The 23,069-nt window shown below is 40.8% G+C and overlaps 1 protein-coding gene across 1 annotated transcript in view; it reads left to right on the top strand.

The window, feature by feature from the left end:
- MME (membrane metalloendopeptidase) overlaps positions 1-23,069 on the top strand; it is a 95,520-nt gene that overhangs the window by 5,380 nt on the left and 67,071 nt on the right. The gene's annotated exons all lie outside the window — the stretch shown is intronic.

The following is a 23,069-nucleotide window of genomic DNA, read 5'->3' as shown; positions in this document are numbered from 1 at the left end:
GGATGAGACAGTTATGGGACAGCGTGAAGAGAGAATTGGCTGGCTTGATAGAACTGACTTGCTAAATGAAGGATATGAATAATTTGGAAATGATGCCAGTTTTAAAACCTAAGGGACTCAGGAAAATGGTGTCAGTTCACACAGAAGTAGAGAAGTTAGGAGGTAAGTTTGTTTTAGGGAGAGATGTGTTAAATACGGATTTGGACAAGTTGAGTCTAAGCTGGGGTAACATCCAAGTGGGAGAGACAGCAGGAAGGCAGAGATGGAGGGTTAGAGAGCCTTTCATGGGATGGATTAGGATGTGTCAGCCCAGGGGCAATAACCAAGCCTTAGGAGTATTTGAGTTCCCAAAAGGAGAAGAGAAGAGGTGTAATAGCTGAATTTAAGAGGACATTGGACATCAAATTAGAGTAGAAGGTCCTAGATGGTGTTGCTCAGTGGTTAGAGTGTCAGCCTAGGTACCAGCGGGTCTTGAGTTTGGTGCATGTGGGAGGCAACCAATTGATGTGTCTCTCTTACATCGGTGTTTCTCTCTCTGATCTCTCCCTCTCTCTCTCTCTCTCCCTCTCTCTTTTCTCTCTCCCTTCCACTCTCCCTAAAACTCAGTGGAAATAAGGCCCAACTAATGTGGCTCAGTGGTTGAGCATCGACCCATGAACCAAGAGGTCGATTCTCAGCTAGGGCACATGCCCTGGTTGTGGGCTCAGCCCCCCACCGTGCAGGAAGCAACTGTTCGATGTTTCTCTCTCATCGATGTTTCTATCTATTCCTCTCCCTTCCTCTCTTTAAAAAATCTATAATGACATATTTTTTAAAAATCAATGGAAAAAAAATCCTCTCTCCTCTGGTGAGGATTAAAGAAAAACTAAAGTAGAAGGAAAAGAAAAGTCAGAGAAGTTTGAGGAGCTGCAGAAGTCACGTGCATTACAGTGTGGTGAAAAAAAGAAGAGCATCTTGACCAGGAGAAGAAAGGGGTAGCTGGACATAGCACCCTGGATATAAATAACATATTATTGTCCTTTGACAAGAGATCCTAAACTTCTTTCCAAGGAATAATGTGTTCCAAGTGATTTTTAACCATTTGTTGGTGGATATTCTTATCTGGGTTTCTGTTATTCACTGACCTTTGCAAAATAATAATGGAAAAATATCTTGGGATTAAAGGTGATAGCCTAATACCCCGAGTATGTGCTCCTTTGCATTGCTGTATTGCCTTTTGATTATTTATTTATTTAGCTCTGAGTCTTAGTGCACTAGCTGTACCTACACCCGAGACATGATGTGGGCAGCTTGAGAGAGACCTGACTGGGATAGCAGTCATTTGCTGTCCATGGGCTTTCCTAGAAATAAAACAAGTTCCTTTCTTCCCCAGGGAAACGGTTGTACAGGTGCTTTGGCTGGGAGATATCCAGGGTCCCTGTGCCAGAGCTGATATGTGCCCAAGTTGTCAAAGTTACCATTTGTTCTCTCCCCAAATCCTCCCCCTCCTTTCCCTCTACCAGCTGCCCTGTTATATGCTCACACCATCCGGTTTTGAGAAACTTGCACTTAGGCATTGACCTCTAATCAGCTCCAAGTTTCTCAGTCTTTAATACACCTGGCATGTCTCTTAAGTCTCTTTCACACATTCTCTTCTCCCTCACACTCTTCTCTCTCTCTCTCTCTATTTTTTCCTTGCATTTGGTTTTTGAAGAAACTGCATCCTTTGACTAGTAGGTAGACAGAGATCCCAGCAGTTTCCTCTCGTGGTACCTACCCCAATGAGCAATGTGATATTAGAAATCTGGAATCTTAGGTGTGACTTAATGTTTAGGGGTATGGCTTTGGTTTGTCAAATACTGTTTGGCAAGTTTCAACTCATTAAAATGTGTTTAACCTGTATCATGTCATTGTAGCTTAGAAATCATACCAAATGTAAAACGCTTTGTAGAACTGTATCTTGGCAGAGAAATGTACACAATAGAAATAGCTTCAGTGGTAAACAAGGTTGCTTTGTATGTTTTTTCATTCTGCTCTCTTGGTTCACAATCTGTTAGAATACTTTCATATTCATAGTTATTATTCTTCCTGGGTGAAAAAAATGAAGTTCAAATTCACCCTTATGGATAACATTTTCACACCCATGCACACACACACAGTCCTTTTCTGGTTAAGAAGTCTTTTCTGCCATTGATTATACAACCGTTGCATTTTGAAGTTGCTGCAAATTAAGAACAGTTGGGGAACTTTTGAACAGAATGAAAGTAATAAAGAAAGGGAGAGAATGAGAAGAGTGGAGAAGGATGGAAAAGAAAAGGAAGATGGAAAAAATGTAGAAAACATATAAAGTCCTCTACTAGCAATCCTATAAGTTATTTTAAAGGGCAGGGAAAATTCAAACCAAAGCACAGAAATTCTTGAGAATTGAAAAATTAAGTATTGAAAACGTAAGCCAAGATGCTTACATATAAGTGATTCTAAGTTAAAATCTTTCTCCCAGTGGAAGGGATACCATGTAAGTGTCCTTCTCTCTTTGATCCTGTGAGGTTGAGGGGCCATACTAAGGCAAAAATAAAATGTTGCAGAAAGCTGTGGGTCACCTTGAAATCTGTTTGGTGTTAGGTACTTCAATCTGAGCATCTACGAGTTTAAATATTCATAATATCCATAAAAATGATGTTTATAATAAACACTTGAAGTGAACTTGTCTATATATGAAATGCAGCAGTGTGAAAGATTACGCCAGACCTAAAATAAAACAAACTACTCAACAAATAACAAGTTAGGGCAGTGCTTAAAACCCTACTATTAAAGTATGAGTCATGTTATTCATCTCTTATTTACCATATAAGATTGTCAAAAACATGGAGGTATAGAGCTTGTATGTGATTCCTCAAACGTCTCTGTATAAATCTAAGTCCTGCAATGCTCCCATTGTGTGGTAACCTTAGCAAACGCAGGAGATTTCCAGGAATCACAAGCTTTCAGTCACGGGTTCTCAGCTTCATCACTGTTGACCTTTTAGGCTGGATAAGTCTTCGTTGGGAGGAGGCCGCTGTCCTGCTAAACATTGTATGATGTTCAGCAGTTTCCCTGGATTCTACCCACTAGATGCCCAGGAACAACCCCCCTGCCCCAGTTATGACTACCAAAAATGTCTCCAGACACTGCCAAATACTGGTATCTCCTGAGCAGCATAATCACCTCGGGTTGGACACCGCTGGCTTACGTGAAATCAGGAGTTCAGCCAGTGCTTTTCCCTTGGTGGTAAACAGACTAATGCCTCCAAGGGTGTCCACTTCCTATCCCTGGATCCTGTGAACAGGTTACCTCATATGGCAAACGGCACTTTGTAGATGCAACTGAGTTAAAGATCTTTCTGGAAATTGGGAGATTATCCAGAATTATCTGGATGGAGTAGTGTAGTAACAGAGTTCCTATAAGGGATAAGGGAGCAGGAGAGTCAGAATCAGAGAAAGAGATGTGATAACAGAAGTAGAGGCTTCAGTGGCATGGCCACAGCCAAGGAATATATGTAGCCTCTAGAACAGTGGTTCTCAACCTTCCTAATGCCGTGACCCTTTAATACAGTTCCTCATGTTGTGGTGACCCCCAATTTCATTGTTACAAATTGAACATAATTAAAGCATAGTGATTAATCACAAAAATATGTAATTATATATGTGTTTTCCGATGGTTTTAGACGACCCCTGTGAAAGGGTCGTTTGACCCCCAAAGGGGTCGCAACCCACAGGTTGAGAACCGCTGCTCTAGAAGCTAAAAGGGAAAGGAATGGTTCTTCCTAGAGCAGCTGGAAAGAATGTGGCCCCGCCGACCCTTTTTAGACTTCTGATCTCCAGAACTATAAGATAATACACTTGTGCTGTTTTAAGCCACTAATTTTATGGTAATTTGTTATAGTGGCCATAGAGAACTAACAATACTCCTTCCATAGTTCCTTGATTTTAAGACTGTCTTGTCCGGCATGTGTTGCCCAGTGGTTGAGCGTCGACCCATGAACCAGAAGGAAACTATTTGATTCCCGGTCAGGGCACATGCCTGGGTTGTGGCTCGATCCCCAGTGGGGGACATGCAGGAGGTGGCTGAATAATGATTCTCTCCCATCATTGATGTTCTATGTCTGCTTCTCCCTTCCTCTGTGAAATTAATTTATATATGTAAAGACTATCTTTGAAGAATTAAAACACAGACCTCCCCATGCACAGTGTTTTGTTTGTTTTTTTACCAAACTGTGTTCTATTACTAAAGTGAGTTATATAATAAACAAATATAAGGAAGAAATGTTAAATAGATCCATAGAGGACTATAATAATAGAATGCAGAACAATAATAACAGAATAATAGAGCATAATAAATAAAAATAGAAGATAATGAAATAGAAGAGTCATAGCTAACACTTACTGCATGTTTATGTGTCTGCTCTATTGTAGGCAGTTAACATGTATTAACACATTTGATCCTCATAATGACCTGTGAGGCAGGTGCCATTATCCATTCTGTTTGCAGATGAAAAAACTTGGGTTAGGATCCCAGCCCAGGAGGCAGCCTGGCTCTAGAGCCTGTATTCATGACCCCTTCTCCATGATGCCTCAAAGGAGACTAGAATCTGCCAAACCTTTAATACTTTATGTCTGTGCCTACAGTTGATGAGAGCAGATTGCTAATGCTCCTGCTAAGAGATGTAAGATGAATATTTAAATCCAGTCCTAGAAGGAGAATATCTCTTAGACCCGGAAACCAACTCCTTTACTGAAGACAATGCGCAGCTTCATCAGTGATTTTTGTACATCAGATAGAACAAGGAATGGAGGGGTCTAAAGAAGCAGATATTAGCAGTGTGGTCCTAGAATCTCCAGGATAAAGAAGCCAAGATACCTGAGCAATGCAGTTCGCAAGAGAGAACCAGGCCACCTGTAGAGTTGTGCAGGTTGTACGCCGAGAGACAGGCTCATGGAGCATCAAGACTGAAAAACTCTCAGAACTATCCATTTCCTTTAATCCTCTACTAGCAAGCAAACTTTTGATGAGTACTTTAATTATTATTATTTTTTTAAAATATTTTTTTTTATTGATTTCAGAGAGGAAGGGAGAGAGAGAGAGATAGAAAAACGATGAGAGGGAATTATTAAACTGCCTCCTGCATGCCTCCTACCGGGGATTGAGCTCACAACCCGGGCATGTGCCCTGACTGGGAATTGAACTGTGACCTCCTGGTTCATAGGTTGATGCTCAACCACTGAACCACACTAGCTGTGCAGTACTTACATTATTAATACAAGGCAAGGAGGCATTATGTTCACCTGAAAGATGCATGCAGCATGATGAATATATTCAAATGTGACTTATTATCACTTTTGTGTGCTTGAGCTATGATCTTTAAAGTAAAGAAACTTCCAAATATCTGGTCATTTCTGCAAGGGCCAGATCCTGGTCATCCCCTAGGCGGAGTATCTTGGTACCAACTGGCCTTTTCTCGACAGCAACAGGGGATCTCTGCCTTTCTGTGGGCCACGGTCTCCCCTTGCTTGCCTATTAATACCACAAACGCCTGTGTAAAGAAAACTGGCACAACTAGATAAGTATTGCAGGGGGACTCCCAAGGGTTGCCAGAGGAGTTACAACCTTTCACAGTAGGAGATGGGGTTACTTTATTACACAATTAAGTTTGAAAAAAGTCCTTCAGGCAATAAGAAGGCAGCAGGTATCTTAGCGGAAAGGCTGCTGGAGCGCACCTTTGTTAATTTATAAGTGGAATGTGGCAATTTGCTTTGGGCGGCTTCCCTGACACCATCTTCTGACAGTTATGTAGCAATATTTACTTTAAATATTCTCCAGTTGAAATTAGCATCTGTCAATCAAATTCTTTCCAAGTAAGAGACCCAATTATATGATAAATACACACACACATATAACATATTTTTCTTACCTTCTGGGTACTTTTAAAGCAGTAGTAGACCATCATTTTTTAAATTCATGGTCAAGGAATGGAAAAGAGATAAGTTGAATTAAGTGGTTAAAGGGAAAGAAAATTAGCAATACCTTGTAAGTGTATTTTGAATCCAAAGGTTTGTTTTACAGCTGCAAAGATTACCTGTGTTTCAAGGGGAGTGGATATAAACCAAAGTTTACTGGCAGGACTGCAGCTTTATTCAACATTTTAGAGGGGAAGATATGGGAAGGTCCCCTGTAGTTGAAGGGTCTTGTTTTGTCCTGCTCACCACCAAATCCAAGGTGCTTTTCAGTAAGGCCTTTAATATAATATGAAGCTCAAGTTGATAGCATGTTTTAGATTTTTTTAAGAGAAATTGAAAAACAGGGAATTAAAAAGATCAGAAGGGGAAGAAAGTTACACAGCCTTAAAATTCTACAAAATTTTATTTCTGAGACTATTCAGAAAAGGAGATACAGGGAGCAGGAGTGAGGTAGGGAGAGTGGGTAAATTTTGATCCTATTTCTGACTGACTGAAAACTGAATAAATTATTTCTGTTCAAAACCCTCTAACCTCGTACCCATCGGAAGGACCATCACAAAGAAGATAGAGAATAGCAAGTGTTAATAAGGATGTGGGGAAACTGGAACCATCATATATTGCTGGTGGAATGTAAAATATTTTACTGCATCCCAGCTCAAAGTGTAAAAACCATTTTTGAAAAGGGTTTGACAATTTTTTTAATGAAAATTAAACAGATGCTTTCCATACAACCCATCAATTCCACTCCTAAGCATTTACCTAAAAGAAATGAAAACACATGTCCTTACAATGATGTTATGTCATTGTCCATTACAGTATTATTTATAATGGTCAAAGCATAGAAAAACTCTGATGTCTGTCAACAGGTGAGTACCAAAATGTGGTACAACTACAAAGAGGAATACTACACAACAATAAAAGGGAATAAATTATGCAATAATGTGGATGAACCTGAAAAACATGTTCAGTGAAATAAGCCAGACACAGAAGAATGCATATTATGTAATTCTATTTATATGAAAATTTCCAGAAAAGGCAAAGTTGTAGAGGCAGAAAGCAAAATAGCTGTTGTTTAAGGCTGGGGGTAGAGCATTTATTGCTGCAAATGGACACCAGGGAACGTTCTGGGGTGATGGAAGTATTCTAAAATTGGATTATAGTGATGGTTACACAACTGTATGGTTATATTAAACATAATTGGGTTAATTTATGGTATGCAAATTATAACTCAGTAAGATGGTTAAAAATAGCTTTCACCCCCTTTTCCATCTCTAATGTCCATTTATAAGTAACTAGAGGCCCAGTGCAGGAAATTTGTGCATGGGGTGAGTGTGTCCCTCAGCCCAGCCTGCACCCTAACCGCTTCTGCCTGCCAGCCTGATCACCCCCTAACCACTCCCCTGCCAGCCTGATGAACGCCTAACTGCTCCCCTGCCGGCCCGATTGCCCCTAACTGCTCTCTCCTGCCAGCCTGGTCACCCCTAACTGCCCTCCCCTGCTGGCCTGGTTGCCCCCAACTGCCCTCCCCTGCAGGCCTGGTCACCCCTAACTGCCCTCCCCTTCTGGCCCAGCCACCCCTAACTTCCCTCCCTTGCCAGCCTGGTCGCCCATAACTGCCCTCCCCTGCCGGCCTGATTGCCCCTAACTGCCCTCCCCTGCCGGCCTGATTGCCCCTAACTGCCCTCTCCTGCTGGCCTGGTTGCCCCCAACTGCCCTCCACTGCAGGGCTGGTCCCCCACAACTGTCCTCCCCTGCAGGCCTGGTTGCCCCCAAATGCCCTCCTCTGCCAGCCCAGTTACCCCTAACTGCCCTCCCCTGCAGGCCTGTTCCCCCCCAACTTCCCTCCCCTGCTGGCCATCTTGTGTCCACATGGGGACGGCCATCTTGTGTGTTGGAGTGATGATCACTTTGCATATTACCTCTTTATTAATAGGATTATCTTATTTTGATCTTATGCTTGCTGTTAAATGTTGTCCAGTGATTCCCATTTTTTAATGCAAAATGAGTATGTGTATTTTTCAATGTCTACCAAATCTTTGCTAAATAATCTAAGCTTCTCAAATTGAGTATATTAGTGTTCTATTGTTGAAAAATCTATGGAAAATAGTCAATCAACTAGCAAGTTAAAATTATTTCAGAATTAGCGATTGGAAGCATTGTTGGCATGCCCTGGGGTTTTGCTTTCAGAAGTCAGAGTTGTATGTGGGGTAGTGGGGTCTGGTGGGCCAGCCATCTCTGAGTCAAAGTCAGACTATGGGGTCTGCCGGAGAACAGTCACCAGGGATAATCTTGCTTCTAGAAAAATGTCTGGTTTTTCATATGGGCTCTGTGAAATGTTTCCCTTTTCACCTTGACTGCTGGTTAAGTCAAGAGTCAAATTTGTTTTTAACCCTTAATTATAGGACCTCTTTGTATATGTTTGATTCACTAGTATTACTCCTGTCCTTTTTCTTTCTCATCTGATGTATATTAGTTACTTTATGTATTCCTGTGAGGCCACTTTGAATGCTTTTAAGAGCAATGTTAAGTTAATAATTAGATGAGTAGAATATAGATAAATTCCAGCAATAGATATGTGCAGGAGAAAGGCTGTTAAATAGTCAACTTTATTTCAAAGAGATGCAAATGTTATGAATAATTAAGGCACAATCTTTTAAAAGATGACTGCTTCTTTTTCCACTAAGCCAACTTAGCATGGGAGAGCTAAGATGTCAGTTTTGGCCACATCCTGCGTTTATTAGTAGGTGATCTTAATTAAGTCAGTTTAGCTTTCTGCATTTCATTTCCCTTATCTACAAAATTGGAATTAAAAGTGTCTCATTTTACAGAGAAACAACAAAGACTAATGACAGCCCCACGGCATGTTACGCATCCTTCAGGGACCTGCACCACAGATAAAATGCACAGGTATATTCCATTTAAAGTGCTCTTTCATGAACATTGCAAATGCACTATTTAAAACTATTTAGTGACAATAAAAAAACAGTCAGTATGTTTTTGAAGAAAAAGGTGTGGCCAAAAAGAGGGAGAGAAGAGAAGAGAGAGTGGTACATTTTATACTCTTAGGTAAAACTGTATCATCTCTTATTAACATTTTCCTTGACTGTTGTGCTCGATCTTAGCACGGGGGGGTGACAGTGTAGCCCGTGAATCAGTTAAAATGAGCACAGTGAGAAATGGGCACGTGGATCCATGTTTCCCTATCAGCAAAACCTGTCAAAAGGCACACCTGGATTTGAACACATGACTACTCTGTGCATCCTGGAAGACCCTCGCTGTTAGCCCTTTCCTAGCCATGGATTAACCCTTAAAAAGAAGGAAGCCAGAGGCCTGCAGCAAGAGGAGAATAACTAGATCTTTGCCGTTCAAGGTGTGGTCCCTGGACCAGCAGCATCTGTATCAGCAAATACAAATTCTCAGGCCCCACGTAAGCTGTACTTAGTCTGCAGCTGCAATTTTCAGTAAAGCCCCCAGGAGGCTAGTGTGCACAGTAAAGTTCGAGAAGTGCTGAAGTGCAGTGGTTCTCAACGATGGCTGCTTGTTAGGATAATTAGGGAAGCTTTTCAAATATACCCATGCCAGACCTTCTCTCCTCTCTGACATACGAAGTTCCTATCATTCAGCAGAGTGTTCTTTGTTAGGTGTTAGGAGAAAAAGCAATTGAAGTAAATGAATTGGCATTAAGGTATATAGGAATTAGCTGGACATTTGCATTTTCTTAAGAGGGTATATGGTAACTAATTGCTTCAATAGGTGCAGTTTCAGACTGTGCTACTTGGGGAAAACTAACTCGGAGTGAGGTACTTCCTGAGCCTGTTGTTCTGCTAATAATGAAGCAGCTGGACCTGGAATGTCCTCCTGAGGTTGTTCCCAGTACAATGTGGGCATGAATGTGTTCACAGGGGCTTCAGAACAGTGTCTCTCCTCACCCATTCATTACTTTATTTATTCATATATTCATTAATTTTTTTTAACCAGAAACATTAAGCACCTTCTAAATGTTGAGGACTTTTCTAGAAACTGAGAATTAGATGACGCTCTTTCCCCTCAGGAAAGTGACAGTCTGGTCAGCATAGCAGACCAATAAACAAAATGACCTTAGGGTTTCACAAAGTCCTATGACAGGGATACACAGCATGTGCTACCAGCACTCTGAGGACGGAACACCTGAACTAGATCAGTCATGGGAGTGAGCAGCTAGTGATTGTAATGGCGCCAGGGAAGCATTCTCAACAGGGAACGTCGCCCACTGGGTTGTGAAGGATAGTCAGAGGTTGCCAGACCAGAGGAAAGCATGTGCATTGTCTGGCTGCAGGATGCAAGCGAAGGCTCAGTGAGTTTGGGACCTGCTAGTGGGTCATGATGGCTGGACTGTAATGTGGGATGCCCCAGGCTAGTAAGAGATGATGCTGGAAAAGTAAAGGGGGCTAGGTCATATGCTCCATGGGTTGTAACTCCTAACATTTGTAGAAAATGAATAAGTATGTTGCAGGGATCATCTAAGGGATTTTAAGCAGAGGTGTAGCATTCTCAAGCTTACTGGCTGTCTATCTCAGACCTGGTGAAGCGGAGGCAAAGATTTAGCCATACCAAGAATAACATTTCTGTGTCCTAGGTGCGAAAGAATAACATTTCTGTGTCCTAGGTGCGAAGGTGAGCTCAGCAAGATTGAGGAACTGAAAGAGTAGCTAAAGGGCTAAGTCAGAGAGGGTGTATGTGAGGATGTGAGAGGGAGTGAGAAGGGGAGGTGTTGCGCATTGGCCCAAGAGAGAAGCAGGAGTTGGGTCTTGTAGTCCATGTTAAATTGTTTCAACCTTTGACTAATACCAATGGAAGTTACAGAAGGAAGGGTTTTAAAGGAAGCATGACTTGATCAGAATTGTAACTAAAAAAGGGCTGCAGGCAGGGTACTAGGCTGCTGCCCACTTATCTGGATGACAGCTCATGGTTACCTGTATTTGAATGGTAACAGAGTGAAGAGAATGGGTGGATTTGAGAATATTTAAAAGTTATAATTCTTAAGACAGGGTGTTTGCATAAATATATGAGTTAGTGAGAAAAAAGTGAGTAAAGTATAACTCAAGTTTCTGGCGTGGGAAATTGGGTGATGTATTGCCATTCACTGATTCAGGGAACACAGAGGAAGAGCTGTTTGGGTGATAGTCTGGGGCCAGTGCATGAAAAGTTCTTTTGAGACAATGCAGATCGGAGATACTGGTAAGTCTTACACAAGTCGAAGTTTAGGGAAGTCAGGGTTGGAGATAAGGATTCAGGGGTCATCAGCCTATAGAAGGTGTGGTTGAGATTTCCCTGGAAGGAAATGGAGATTTCCAAAAGAGACTCAGAGGAGGAGTCAGGGAAGTAGAAGGAAAATCAGTCAAGTGCTATAAAATGGCAGCTGAGAGGTTGAGTAAGATAAGAATTGAAAGCAGAGAGGGACAAGTGGAAGATGCAGGTGGAAGATGGGACAATGTGTAGATCTTATTCCTGGGGATGTAAGAGAAGATATATCCAGAGAAAAGATGACAGGACTGCACTTAGACAGAGGAGGGCATCCTCTTCCTCTATTACCTGGAGGGCATCCTCTTCCTCGATTACCTGGAGGGCATCCTCTTCCTTTATTATCTGGGGAAAGAGGCAATGATGGTTTGGAGGCAAAACTCTGTTTGAAGGCTGGGAAAGATAGGAAGCCACATGACTCATCATCCACTTACTCATCTGTGAAGTAAGAGGCACAATCTGCCCCTGGGAGAAAGAAGGTAGGAGATTATTGAAGGCTAAAAAGGGGCAGTGTGAGCAGTGGAAGGGAAGGCTAACCATGGCCATGTAGAAAGGCTGTACACAGAATTGATGACCTGTCGGAGTTGAAGGCCACAACCTGAAATGGCATTAAACCATGCAGTTAGGGGATTTTCCTGCCATCATGAATATCTTCAACAGATATTTATTGAGCACTGTTCTAGTTGCTGCAGATGCAGAAATGAACAACACACTGTCTCTACTTACAAGGAGCTTTCAATGAAAAATGAGACAGACAATAAACACATTAATCACTAAATATATAAAATACATTATTAAATATCTTAGCCTAGAGTTGGAAGGGAAAAGGAAGGCAGCTTGACAGCATTGAGACAGGCAAGGGAATGAAATTCTTAGGTGAGATGATGATTGAAATGATGGCATCACAGGATGTAGGCTAGAAAGTACAAAAAAGGCAAAGGACAAGTAGAGTGGGCACAGGGTGAGAATTCTCAGTGAAGTTGAAGAGCAGGTGTATAGGGACAAAGAAATGAAAAAACTTCTAAGGATTATGGATGGTTGGAGCATAGGTTACTCAAGTTGAAGATTTTAAGGGTAGAACTGCTCTGGGTGATAACATCAGGAATTACCATGGGAAGGCATGTAAGGATGTGAAGTGGAGGTGAAGGTCTTGAGAGTTTAGAAAGGTAAGAAATGCTTAATATAGAGATAGCAGAGATTTTTTTTGTCCACATAGTCCTGGATGTTAGCTGGGAAGATGATAGAACTTTCATGTAAGGGAAGATGGGTAGCGAGAAATCAGTCTTTAATAAACAGAGATGAATGTCTAGGAAGTTAGTAGATGACAGATAAAATAGTTGAAGCTGGGATGGTCAATTGGTGGAAGCCTATATCAACAGAGTGGAGAGTAATGATTTGGATACTGCAGAGAGTGATAATAGAAGGCTAGTTTTGCCTTTCAATGTTGTGAAGTGCTAGGAGAGAGAGCTTCCAGGGAAGAGGTTGCAGTTAAATCAGAGAGCTGGAGGGAGCATTCCGTGAGTAGGTTTAGGACTAATTACAGTCACATCTTCTTACCCAAGGGAATACCAGAAATGCTCTTCTAATTCTCTTTCCTTTCACATCCCAAACCCTTTTCTTTCCTTCTCTAGAGAGATAAGTTTGCAGGAGACACTCTTCTGAATGGTTGTAAATGTTTGCTGACAAGAGTAAGATTCCAGAATATAGAATTCAGATAGGTTAGGGTTTGGGACTCATGTGTTGGCATATGAAATTGTATCACTCAAGTGGGTAAAAGCAACAAGCAAGAGGAGATGTTGGCCTCACCTATACTAATAAAAGAGAAAGATGCAAATTGACCATACCTTCATGATGCCCACCAGCCAATCAGGAGTGAGTATGCAAATTAACCCAACAAAGTTCCACACCGCCTCAGCCGCTCTGGGTCTCTGGGCAGCGTGGGAAGGCTCCGGGCCGAATGAAGGCAGAAAGGCGGCTCCGGGCCGGAGGGAAGGCAGAAAGGTGGCTCCAGCTGAAGCGAAGGCGGTGCTGGCAGCCAGGGGAAGGGAGGCCCATTCTTGCACTAATCTTCATGCATCGGGCCTCTAGTAAGTAATATAAATGTCTAACCACTATGCTGTATACCTGAAACTAATACATTCCAATTAACTGTCAATTGTAATAAAAATTTTTTAAATTTTTTTAACAAAGAGGTGATGTCAGAGGCCCACCTATCTGGCATGTTATTGTGGCCCTTATTTGATAGGATGAGAATTACTAATGAATTCAGTTTTATCTTTTTACTAGCCTAGATAAAAACTCAAAAGTGAATCAATGACTTTTTTTCTTGAAACAAAACGTTTGTTAAACATTTCCTAGAGGCCAGATCTTCCTTAGAAATTTAAAACAAACAAACAAACCTCAAACAGAATTGTTACACTTCAGATATCAAAATGTATTTTTTAAAAACTCTCCAATCCAGAGAAATCTGTTAGTAGTAGTGAAGCTAAAAAGGGTGGTGGTGTAAATGTTTGTGGCGGGGAGGTTCACAGCACAAACTAGATGATTGGGGAGTCACATTGAAGTCAAGTTAGGAGGTAGCTAATAGCAAGCAGTGGGTCTTGATTGCTTAAGGCAAAAACAAGCAAGCCAACTATGAAATGGTGGCATGGCCCAGGCCATATCTTCTATGTAGTTTCTTTTGTTAATGAAGGCTTTCCTGAGCTTCAAAGAAATTATTATTTAAAGAACTCCCAGATCATTAAAAACTTACGCTTTAAGATGTGCTTCAGGACCCAGTAGTTCCTTATAAACACTTCCAGTAAAGAACGCTTTTGTTAAATCCACTGGCTTCATTCTCTGGTATAATTAAATTAGCTGAATAAAATTAGGATGTTTTTGATACTTCTGCCAGGCTCAAACCAAAATGAATTCATTGTCCCGAAGTACATGTATACAGCAATTAATGATATCACTAACTTAGAAGGCAAGAAGCAAAATATTAATAATTGTGTTTGTTCAGAGAAATAGGTTAATTATATTTGAGTGAATCAAATAAAGGAAACAATATAAAATGGTCATTAGCAGAACAAAATTTCTCAAAGCACTGTATATACCAGTGATGGCGAACCTTTTGAGCTCGGCGTGTCAGCATTTTGAAAAACCCTAACTTAACTCTGGTGCCGTGTCCCATATAGAAATTTTTTGATATTTGCAACCATAGTAAAACAAAGACTTATATTTTTGATATTTATTTTATATATTTAAATGCCATTTAACAAAGGAAAATCAACCAAAAAAATGAGTTCGCGTGTCACCTCTGACACGCATGTCATAGGTTCGCTGTCACTGGTATATACTATCCTGTAGCAAGGATATGACACTGTGTTGAGAAGAAATGGCACAAGCAAAACCTTGACAGTCCCCTTAAACTCATATCCATGCAAATACGAATCTTTTAAAGGAGAATATAAGATAGTAGCAATAAGTGCTTTGAAATTTTACAAGATATATTTCAACTATAGTCATACAATTAAGATAAAGAAGTGGGAAGATTCGAGAAGTTGATGAACTGGTTGAGTTCCATGCAGGGCCCCTGTTGCGGGATCAGCCCATCGCAGGCCCTGACACTCACAAAGGCCAAGGTCAGTGGCTCTGGCTCCACACCCAGTCAGTTTCATGCCTTCTGAGCTGCTTTTGACCTCAGCTCTAGTAAGTGGGTTCCTGCCTGTGTCTTGGGATCGCACTTCTGGCTCATTCCCCAGTGCTGGAAACCGAACTTGTGCTTTTCTTCCATCTTCTGGGACTGAAATGCAACTTAGCACTTAACCTCATCACGTTTGGCCAGACCCTGAAGAACTTTCTTGGATCACCACACATTGCCTGCTGGGCCTCATCCTGTGTAGCTTCTTTCTCTTGTTCTTAGCGGGCAGCTTCCTCTGTTCTGATCCCTTGTAATCTATCTAAGTAAGATTCAGTCTCATTGCACTGCTGCAGACTACTCCTACCTGAGCCCAGTTTATGTAAATGACAAACATTCCATATGGAAGAAAATGTTTCTTTATATATGGAGACAGGAACAGTTCACTAATTTTGTGAAAGCCAAGCATCCTGCTTTTCCCTCAACCATCAGCCACCACATCTATTAATTTTTAAAACTTAGGAAAAAGGAATCAATGGTCTTGTTTTATTTAACACCAGAAAATCTAATTATGTGAGAAAGTTCAACATTTTTCAGATATTTCCTATCTGACTTTAAGGGAACAATACAAGTTATTTTAAAATTCAAGTATAGCAACAGGAAAAAGAAACCAGTATCAAAATATTTTAAGATTCTGCCTGGCTGGTGTGGCTCAGTGGTTGAGTCGACCCTTGAACCAGAAGGTCACGGTTCCATTTCTGGTCAGGGCACATGCCCGGGTTGCGGGCTCAATCCCAGTGGTGGGGGTGTGTAGGAGTCAGCCAGTCAGTGATTCTCTCTCATCATTGATGTTTCTATCTCTGTATTCCTCTCCCTTCCTCTCTGAAATCAATAAAAATATATTTTAAAATGTTTTAAGATTCTGATATAGGGCATGTGTGGTTTTTAATGTTTTTAAGTTAAAGATGATGATAATTTACTATAAGAAGATTTTGATTAACTGAGAATGAAGGAATCTTTTGGAATGTCCGTTATGGACCTGTTAGTGTGCAAAGTGTTGGAATTAGAATCCTTGCTTTGGGTGGAGGATTATAGTTATCATTGCTTTTATAGTCTATGAATAAACTGGAAATATACTTTGATTTATTTCATACTAATAATTCATTGCATTGTTGATGGTCTAAGGCTCCTTCTCTCACCTAACCATATAGTCATGCAATTGACGACATGATATGTGAGCGTTATAGAAGTGGTTGGCAGCAGCTTAACATGTGCAATCCACAAGAACTCTAGATTCGTGGGGAGAACTAGTCTAAGCTAGGGCTTATGAAAGCATAAGTTGACTTGACAGGCTACATGTTAAAGTAGTGATTTAGAACTTCATGATCAGCCCTAAGGATAGGCTGAGAATAAAGGGAGAGCTGTTCCCATGAGATGGCCATCATGAGGACTTCTAGGATATGCTGGCTCTTTCCTTTTTTTAAAAAAAAATATTTTTATTGATTTCAGAGAGGAAGGGAGAGGAAGAGAGAGATAGTAACATCAATGATGAGAGGGAATCATTGGCTGCCTCCTGCACATTGGACCGAGTCCACAACCCAGGCATGTGCCCTTGACTGGGCTTGAACCTGGGTCCCTTCGGTCCGCAGGCCAATGCTCTATCCACTGATCCAAACCGGCTAGGGCAATGCTTGCTCTTTCCTTCATCCTCAGCAAAGTAAGTCCTCTTCCCTATGGTCATATCCCTCTACTTCACCACGTGGGGTGACAAAGGCCAGACCCCTGCCTATTGGCTCCCACATGTCTGCTTTCCCCAAAGACAGGCAGGGTTTTTCCTGAAGTGCTGAAGCCTTGAGAACGTAGACCTTCATCCTTTATCCATCCTGCATCCTTACTTCCAAGGATGGCCTCCTTCACACTCACGGAGAAGCACTCTACACTCTTGTCCTCTTTCGGTTGCCACCTTTGTCAAGGCCATTACCCACCTTCTCTGCCTGGAACACAGCTCGGGCGGTACCTAACTCAAATATTTGTTGAATGAATGAATGAATGAGTGAATGAATGAAATGCTGTCTGTCTTTTCCACCTTTGCCTAGCTAATTCCTCCTTCACTCCCAGCACACCTACCCACTGCACACAGAACTCACATCTCACTTGTGGTTAGCTGGCCAATGTCTAGGTTGCCCACTATAATGTAAGTCTTGACTGTCTCTCTTATTCATCATTCTGTTCCAGCAGGGTGCATGGCACATAGCAAGCTGTCAATAAATATTGCTTGAATGAATGAATATTTTATTTATTTTTGGACTTATTCTCGGGTTCCTAATTCTGAGATCACAAAACCATTGTTATCAAAGTGAAGTGACTTGTCAGGGCATCTGGTACACAAATACCGCAGCAAAGGAGTGTTTTCAGTCTGGCTTTGTCCCATTTATGTAAGTCAGATTCTCTGTTCTGTGTTTCTCTGTCAAAGCTCCTAAGGTTAGCCCTTTTCTGTCTGATCCATCTCCTTCACTAGCATAAAAGTCAATTGTTGCCTTCTTAGTTTAATTTACCTTGAGAATTCTACCCTCTTAAGCTAGAACTAGGTCAGCAAGGAAACGGTTTCTAGATGTCTTTTTCTTTCCCACTATTTTCCTGTTGCAGGGATTATTGTCAACCGATCTCCTACTCGGGTAAACATTTCCAGCTCTCTAGGACTAAATTCTCCACTAGTCTGGCCTTCCCCTTCCATCTCCAGTTCACTCGGAGCTTCTCCCTTCTCAGTGACTCATTTCTGCTGTCCTTTAAGGAATCCCATGCCCTCCTTCTCTTGGATGCCACTCTTTAGCTAAGTATTGCCACTTTTCAACCACCATCATCTAAGGCGCCTCCATCCCTGGTTGCTTCATTCATAGCACACGCATTCTAATTCCCGGTCAACTCACACATACAAGCATAAGCTCACGTATAGAAGCCCACTGCGGTGCTCCTTACCTCTAGGTTACATATAAAATAGGATCTTCACAAGCCGCAAAACTGAGGTTTTTAAATAGTTTACAAGTCAGCTGAACACTGGGGGCAACTGGGAATGGAAAATGTGAACTGAGTATAACAACCCTTCACTTCTAGATGCCGTTACGTTAGAGGAGGCCAGGTGCATTATGAAAGAAACAGCCTCGTTTCAGAGGAAAACCTGCAAGCTCTGTGAGGGCAGGGATTATGTCTGCTTGTTCACCATGGTACATTCAGTTAGGAATAGTGTCGGACACAGAGGGGTATTCAAAAATGTTTGTCGCAATGTAATGAGAAGTTTCAGTCTTTTCATGCTCCACAAGGAAAAAAAATCTTTTTGGAGGAAGCAAATGATTTTGCATGATCCTTTGGGACTTCGATAATAGAAAGAACTATTTATTCATTAAAAAACATAAACATGTGGAGCCAGACACTGCCTTGTGTCGACTAAGCGCTTCATTTACTAATAAGTGCTAAATTTGCTAGCACTCACTCGAGAAGAGCTTTTTATAATTTTGATTTCACCTAGGCAGCATCCTACAAGCACTGTTGACCCAGCTCATCCTCCTGCCGTGGTCTTTTTGTACCATCCCCTCCCAAAACTGATGCAAAGGCAGAAGAAGGTTTTGAGTTACTCTCCGTAATTACATGTTATTGAAGTTGGCCTGATTCTTCTTGTTCAGTAACATGACCTAAAATAGCAAAATGTTTTCATGGGAGAAACATGGGCATGTAATCTCATTGCTTTCTCTTCGGAGATATCCACCCGTGTCCTGGGGACTTGGGATCTACCCAAGAGAGTTACTAAGGGGACAACGTAGCCTTTTCATAACCTCTGTATATTTCCTTTAAAAAAGAACTTGATTATTATTCACTAACATTAGAATTAACACACAACACTGATAACTAATTTTAAGTGATATATTGCATTTAAATGGAAGTTTAACCTCGAATAGCGTTTTGCTAGCAAAGAATCGTTTAGGATTCAAAATGCAAATTGGACCTGAAAAAGAAAAATTATTTTTAGACGTATGGCACTTCAATTTCACTGTAACACAGTTTCGGGGCTTTCATTTATTAGCAGAATATGTTTTTGGTTGTGAAATTTTAGAGGAATCCTTATTGGAAAATTGTTGAGTGTCCTCTTTTGGCTGTGAGCCATTCATTTAAATAGGTTATTTAAATAGATAAAGCTGAAGAATTTCATTCATTTGGGGAAAGCCAACTAAGGGTTATTATTGTGGGTCCATTAGACTTGGGATTTCTGTGATTATCTCAAGAAATTTTAAAATCCAGGGCCAAATGAGGTGAAAAAAATTCATGTAGCTGTACTCATGTTGTGGAGCAATTAAATTTTTAATTGGGCATTTAAAGAAACAGAAAAATACAGTGGTTTCTGTATAATTTAATTTGGATTTTCTCTCGTTATTTGGAGTGTGGCAGAATGGTATTGTAGAAAAAAAAATCAACTTAAAATTAGGCCTGGGCACAATCTAAATTCATACTGGTGACCCTGGGCATGAACCACTCTGTACCTACATTTCTTTTAAATAGAGATAGCATGTCCTACTTTACAAAGCAGTTATAAGGAGGAAAAATAATTAAAACCAGAATCATAGTTAAGAGCTCAGACTGGTCACCAGGATGCTTACGGTCAAACCTCAGTTTTGCGACTTAACCGTGTGACTGTGGGTACAGATTCCTTATCCTCAATTTCTACATCTTTAAAATGGCTACACAAATATTGTTACCATATAGAGTTAAATAACTTAGAAAAGTGCCTTGCATGATTGACATATGTCAAACACTGACTTCATTGTTATTACATGTATCTTTGGCTAAACCCAAATGAAAAATCGTCTAGTTAACATTCTATATATAAATCTGATAGTTCATCTATAAATCTGATAGTGAATGAATTCTTAGTTAACTATTTACTAGTATATGTTTGTGCCTGTGTGTGTATGTATGCCTATGCATATAAGGTAAATTGGTCACATGTATAGAAGAAATATAATTATAGCGCAAGAAGTAATTTTGATAGAAAACAGGTTTATGATTAAAAATTGTAAATGTTTTATTGATTCATAAAGTATACAGTATAGGGTTATGTATGGAATAGCACATTGGGTAAATGGCCTCCACAGCTTTGTTGGCACATACGCAAAGCCGTGGTCTTCATTGGTCTTCATTGTCCCTGCTCCTGGGCCATAATGGTACTTGGTAATGCTTATCAAATTGAAGGGATTGAAATAAAAGGGAAACAGATATTAGAATCTGATTCAATAAACCAAGTAAAATTGGGCTTTTATTTTTTTGTTGTTGTTGTTAATGCTCACACAAATTTCAAATCTTGCGTGAATTTTGGGACACCCTATATAAATTAAGTATTCCTCTAGCTAGAACATACACACAAAAAACAGGTCTCCTTTCTTGAGAGCCAAAGCTCTACAGAGTAAATTCTCTGTGCTTGAAAACTTCCCTCCCACTTACTTGTGTAAACCCACATACAGTTTCTGAACAGTTAGTTGTAGAGTGATGGCTTTTCTTGGAGCTGACCAATTAGACGGGTCTAAGACTTGACCTTGCCTTAGCTGGAACTTAACCAGAGGTTGACAGAGAGTGTTTGAATTAAATGATAAACTCCCAGTCCAGATTACATTCAGCATCAGGTATTGCCCCACCCTCAATCTTTTCAATTCAGTTATCACAGAAATAGTCAGGGAGAGGGATTTTATTTAACACTGAGAAGTGGATTGTGGAAGAATCCAGAATGTTTGTAATGCAAACCATTTGGTTTTTATTAGCAGTAGTCTGTGTGTTTGCTCATTTTCAGTCATTTTCTCTTCAGGAATGGTCCCCCAGATTCTAGTTTCCACATTTCTGCCTTTTGAATGGAGTCCTTTGTGACCCGTTGTGATTACATTGCATTTTCCTTGTGTCCTTTCAGAATGTTCCGACTGTGCCTTAATTTTGGTTGGGGGATGGGTGGGAGGATGGTGCAGCAGGGAAATGTGGTCAGCAATACTTTCAGAATGTTGTCAAAGGAGGTTCGCAAATTATCAAAAATTGCCTAGGAAGAAATGTCAGGCTTGGTGTTAATAAAGCAAACATTTAGGACAGAAGATTGGATTAGAAATGTGTGTCCTAAGGTCTTCACAGGAATATTTGCTCCTGGTACCTCAACATTCATCTGACCTTCCTAGGCGCTTCCAGAACAGTCCGAAGCAAGACTGATTGTAGTGATTTTAAGATAGTGGAATGAAAATGCTGTGCGGTTGGGGTCAAAAAGCCAAGAGCTTTGGTAGAGTTGGGGAGAGCACGCTGAAAACGGTTTTGCTCATATACCGTTCCCTAAACCTTGCTCCATGCAGCGCGAGACTAGCCAGTAAAGAAATTCTGCTGTGGAGCCAGATAAGATGCCTAACCTATTTAACATGTTTACACTCAAATATGTTGTGGCTGGGAGTTTTTAAAATACAGTAGAAATGGAGAAAAAAATATTTGCATCCCATTTCCACTTAATTTTGTTGCCTGTTTTATACATTTTCCTAGACATTTCAAAAAGCCTCAGACTAAAAATGGACAGAAGTATAAAAGATCCTAATCATTTGTGAATTCCCTATTTGACAATTTGCCTCCGGGCTAACCTTTATTTGTGATTTCATATTCGGTATTTGTGATTTCAAATTCAGTATTCAGACATGCTCAGATTGGTGAAAGATTTGAGTCGCCATACAGGTGCATACCCAGCCCCATTCCAACAAGGAGATTGTAAGCACGGGTCCTTCACTTGGTCTGTTTAGTGTGACTTTTTTTCACATATTTTATGCATTTTGCTGGTTATTTCATTGCGTAAAATGGCCCTCAAGCATAGTGCTGAAGGTATATCTGACTTTCCTAAGCATAGGAAGACTGATATGCCTTCCAGAGAAAAGATGAGCGTTAGATAACCTTTGTTCAGGTATGAGTTATAGTGACTGTTGTGAGCTCATTGTTAGAATCAATGATATATATTAAATAAGGTATCTTTAAATTCAACAGAAACACACATAAAACATGATTTTGTATTGATCGGTTTATGAAAATGTATGATGAGAAACTCATATAAACCTAACCTTGTGCTTCCCCAATGATTCAGTACTTGCTAATTCAGTGTTAGTGGTGACATTAGAACAAAATTCCAGTGAATAATGAGAATTAACTGTATTTGTTTTGTAATTCCCACAAATTACATTGCATTCTCACCGGAAAGCACCAATGACCTACTAAGTAGAGAGCAACATTAAATAAAATTAAGCCCACAAAAAAGTGCTGCAGTACAAAGCTTTGTGCTATTCAGATTATTTATTTGTTATGTGAATCATAGTTATATCAGGTTACCTTTATATTACCGGCAATTTCCCCAGAAGCTCTGTACACATGCAGAAATTTCTTTAACACACACACACACACACACACACACACACACACGACCAGAAAACTCATTTGTAGGGAATATACATACAGTATATAAACATCGACATATTTGCTGTATACATGTTTGTACACACAGACCCAGGGAAAAGCCCTGAGACTGAAAATCTATCTGTGTAAGCAGAGGGCAGGAAAAAATGGAAGAAAGAGGCTGACAACTCCAGGATCAAGAGTGTAGTAAGGGAACTTACATACGAAGTGTGTCTTGGGCAATGGCAACACTGTGTGACGGGTGCTAAAGAATTATATAGAACAGGGCAGGACGGATGGGGTACTGGTGTGTGACCTGCCCCAGATAAGGGGAAACTGTCTTACATGCTTGCCCGGTACAGGACAATGGCCTGATCCAGGAACCAGCATGCTATGGGGACATAGGGGAAGGGTCAATCAGTCTCTGAGGCGATTTATGGGGAGCAACCTCCCTTCTGGCCGGATCTAGCTTTGGGATCTCTCCTCCACAGTATAGTGCTTCAAATCCCATATTCAGTTAGGCAGATAGGAAAGGGGGCAATCTTGCAGCATGAGAGGCATTGATTGGCAGAACAAGGCTTTTTTCCTCTGGAGGTAGACATGCAGCAGGGTTCCAGAGTAGCTGGAATTCCAGCATGTCTAATCGTGTTCTAGCAACTGGTGGAATGGTGATGCCTCACATCTGTTGCCTGCAAGGCTTAGTTGCTTCTTGAGATAGAGAGCTCATCTTAAATGCACAGAGAGTCAAGCTCGACAAA

Source organism: Myotis lucifugus, unplaced genomic scaffold (genome assembly GCF_000147115.1).
Source record: "Myotis lucifugus unplaced genomic scaffold, Myoluc2.0 scaffold_70, whole genome shotgun sequence".
Classification (NCBI taxonomy): Eukaryota; Metazoa; Chordata; class Mammalia; order Chiroptera; family Vespertilionidae; genus Myotis; species Myotis lucifugus.
Note: the sequence above shows the minus strand (reverse complement) of the source record. Positions and strands in the feature narration are given on the sequence as shown.